This window comes from Urtica dioica, chromosome 5 (genome assembly GCF_054948205.1).
Source record: "Urtica dioica subsp. dioica isolate 48M chromosome 5, U.dioica_male_clone48M_v1_H2, whole genome shotgun sequence".
NCBI lineage: Eukaryota > Viridiplantae > Streptophyta > Magnoliopsida > Rosales > Urticaceae > Urtica > Urtica dioica.
In genome coordinates, this window is record NC_142760.1 from 10,529,444 (window position 1) to 10,533,849 (window position 4,406).

The window sequence follows — 4,406 nt, forward strand, 5'->3', positions numbered from 1 at the left end:
AGAGAGAAGCTCTCAATCTCTAACTTATGTGGAATGAGAAAAATGAGAAGAATGAGGCTCCTATTTATAGGAGAGGTCTTACCTTCAATAAGGTAGTTTGTTCTTCTATAGAATATCAAATATTCATGAGCAAATTTCCCTTTTCTTTAATGAGGCACACGGCCAAGACTTGCCAAGCAAGTCCTCGGATTTGTTTCCTCTTTTATTTGCTTCTCTCTTGACCCTTATGGCCGAAATTCCCTTATGCCATGCATAGGAAATTTGTTTCCCCTTTTTCTTTTGGGAAGTATCTAAATACATTTATGCACAATATAAACTCTCTTTCCTCTTGGGTAGTAGGCGCCCAAATCTTCTAGAAAGGCTTCTAGAATTTTCTTCACTTGTTCATGACAACATAAGAAAATGCCCATTTAGAATTTTCAATAAAATTCTTATGAAATGAAATTAATCCACAAGGCCCAATGATCAAGTCATGGCCGAGTGACATTAAGTCATCAAATGAACTTGTCAAAAAATTTATTGACATTCATTTCATCCTATGTCTCAAAAGAGAAAAATACCCTTTTGACAATTTTCATTCTTGTTTTGACTTAGCTTCCAGTTTAACTATTCCTATCGATGTGATTCGTGATAGTGACCTCATGGACCCAAATGAACAAAGCTTGAGCTAAACACTTGGACTCAAAAGTTCACAAACCTTTTCCAAGTTTAGCTTAATGCCAACTGACTCCACTAAAGAGCTGACACTGAAAATCTCTCGGTTCAAATGAATTTATTTTCTACTCAAGAATTCACCTAATTATAATGAGCGGATCCACTGAATATTATCTATGCTACCCATCATGAATGTCATCAGCTAGTCGGGATTTACTATATTACAATTTTACCCTTCTAGCTGTTATTACCTCAACTCCTTTGTCGCTTGTGAATAAGTTAGAAACAATGTATTGACAAGGAGCTAACAAGTCACATTGTTTCATCCAAAAAGAGTCAGGACTCAATTTGGACACTGGCCAGTTCATTTATTCACACTCCAAGGAACAAAGCATGAGGTGACATACATTGCATTTCAGCAATCTTGTACATGAATTCCATATCTATGAGAACTTCACAAAGTTATTCATGACATACTCACAACTTAGTACTTCACCAATAGGCCTTGTTCGGAATCACATAGTGAGTCCGAACTTTGACTTTCTCAAATGAGAATACTAAGGTGTGAAATGGCATGTCTCATTTCAGGATTAAGGTAAGCATGATGCAATTCATACATAGTGACTTCGAGACATAAGAGGTTAAATGGTTTGTTCTTATCTTGTCTCTAGAAGTGCACTGGTCTACATTTGTCTCTTCGTAAGTTGTTAAGTTTGTTTATGGACTAAAAGACTAAGGTTTTATCATAAAGCTTCAAGCAAAGAAAGAATGAATGAACGTTTCAACTTTATTATTAAATGAATAGGCAATCACAAGCAAGAGTCTTCATGAGACTATATTACATCAAATGTACACAAATAGACACTACTACTCTTCTTGTGGGCACCATTGACAACAGTATGTACCTCTCCTTGAGCCCTCTTTTTCATAGTGAGTCCCTCAGCGGTTTGAAGCTTCTTCATAAGCTCGGTAACAATGTACTCTAGCTTGTTCATGGAGTAGTTCAGCTTGAAGGTATCAAAAGACTCAGGGAGAGTTTCCAAGATCATGTCTATTTTAGTCTCCCCATCAATCTCAGATCCAAGGATCTCCATTTCGTTTAGATAGCTAGTGATCAGCATCATATGATCTCTAACGGGAGTCCCAGCCTTCATGCGACAGTTCATAAACTGTCGGACCGCTTGTTTCGTAGCTTGACGTCCTTGCCCTCCAAACATCTCATGGAGATTATAGAGCATATCGGTGGCAGTCTCGAAATCATGATGTTATTGTTGCAATACATTGTTCATTGATCTTAAAAATATAGCACCTCGCAATCTCATCGGATCGAAGCCAAGCCGCCAGGGCGTCTTTTTCCTCTTGTGTCGAATCTTCATTCGTTTGAGGACAGGGGGTGGTGAGAACCCATTTGTGCTTATCGACAGTAAGGACTATGTCGAGGTTTTGTTTCCAGTCGACGTAATTGTCGCCTTCGAGTTTATTCGAGGAAAGAATTGTTGAGAGAGGGATGAGAGACATTTTGCCTATAAAAGTTGAAACAAGTTTATGATTAGTCTTCGATTTAGGATTTAAGTTTGTTTAAGACTTGATAAAATCCAAAGGTGTTATAAACCAAACGATAATTTACTCCCTCAAGAGAAGGTCGCAAAAAATCTCCATTTATAAGTAAATGACACATCAGTAATGCTTAGCCAAGATGTCAATACACCAATTTTGACTAGCCACCTTTTAAATTGGTTTGATCATTCACATCCTTTCGCAGAGCCTCAAGGGAGGATTACTAGGGATTGAGCCTAAGTTTGCAACCAACCACTTAGTCCAAAATATCAACTTTGAAAAACAATCCCCCAAGGGGAGGCCTTGTCATCATCGTCTCACTCTCGGACGTAGCTCATCGAGCAATGATCGAAGCAAAAACGCCTTGGAGTACTCCCATTTAAGAGAGGGTCGCAAGAGCGGCTCTTAGTCCCACGTTAATTGCTTCTTTCATTAGTGTTGGGGATCGCGGGTTACAAACAACAAATATAACCGTCCCACTTAGTTTTTGGAGTTGGTACATTGACTCTTATAAGTTCAGAAACGGTTTTCCTAGTTATAGAGCGATAAAGCGGACAACTAGAAAAGAATCCTAGAAATTCATGTTCAGAGCAGTGTTAGTGCATAAAGCCACAAGGGACATACTCGGATCTTTTCCTATTTTCTATTCGGGGAAAGTGCATGAGGGAAGTGTGAACTTCAACTCACTCGAACACTTGGAAGTTTGAGATTACACATCTATTTATTTTTCGGCTCGTCTACGAGAAGACCTCCCACTCAAATTTACAAGAGCATATAGATTTTGAACATATGTGATATAGATATAGTTTTGAAAACATTTTGAAAACTTATTTGATTTGGATGAAAAAATATTTTCAAGTTTCAAAGCGAAAACAGTTTTTCAAAATTCAAACTAGTTTTGTAAAAATTCAATTTCAATTAAACTTTCAAAAATCAAAACATTTTAATCTTACACATCATGTGTATAATCTTATGAAAAACATTTTTGCTCAAGAAATTTTTCTCATTAGAGTTCTATAACTCATGGTAGTCGGGCTGAAAATCCGGAATTCTAAAAAACTGGAGTTTCGGAACAGCCACGCACCTCAGAGTAAAATCGCCATAACTGGCGGCTCCGATGTATTTTTGACCTGAAACCGGTGGCATTGGACAGAGGACAGACAGAGCTTTAATTTGATTCAAGAATCATTAAATTTCAATTGCTGAGCAGAGAGTTATGCCACATTTACTGCAGATTTTACTCCAGCTCGAAGAAAAAGAAATCATTAAAGCTTGGTCCTTTTTAGGTGTGAAAAAGAATCGAGTGTAACGGAACGTTTTATGAAGGTTGTTTAAGCTTTTATTTGTGTTTTATTAGCAAGGTAATAACAAGACATAAAAGAAATAACAACAAGCATAAAACGATTCAAGTAAAAATAAGAAACTAGTAAGACAAGAAAACTAGTCACAAAATTTTACTCGAAATTTCTCAAACCTTTAAAACACGTTTTTCAATATAAAAAATTAAAAACTTTTAAAACTGATTCTATTGTGTTTTAAAAACATCCCAAACTCATAGAAAATCAACATGATATTTAATTTAAAGGCAAGAGCAATAAATTAAAAAAAATCTAAGAAAACAATTCTAACTTGTCACAAAATTAGTAAACTTTCGAAAAAGATTTTCAAGCTCATATTTTTAAATACATGTACATGCATATATTTGACCATAGCTCTGATACCATTTGTTGGAATTGATCTAGGGTTTAAGAAAATGTTTAACGCTTTGCAAATCGGCGGAATTTTAAAAAATTTATTTTCAAGTAAAAATAGTTTTTTACTAACCTAGACAAAGAGCAAACACATGTAAATAAAAACTAATATGAGCATAGAAGTTTACTAACCTTTCTTGAAGCTTGAACTTTGAGAAGCTTTTGGAAAGTTTGCAATGCTCGTCTTCCCTCGCAGCACATCTCTCTTTCTTTCCTCGGCACCTCGAGAAACCACGAAAGTTTCTATCACTAAATCACTCGAAATAAAGGAATTAGTGAGTGGGAACTTTTAAACACTACGACTTAAGAACGAGTCTTGAAGTCGCAGAGCTAAACTCTAGGTCAAATGAGGACCTAGGTGCCAAAACAATAAAACGATATTGACTAGAGAGAGAGAGGAGAGGGGCGGCCACAATGTCTACAGAGAGAGTCTCTCAATCTCTA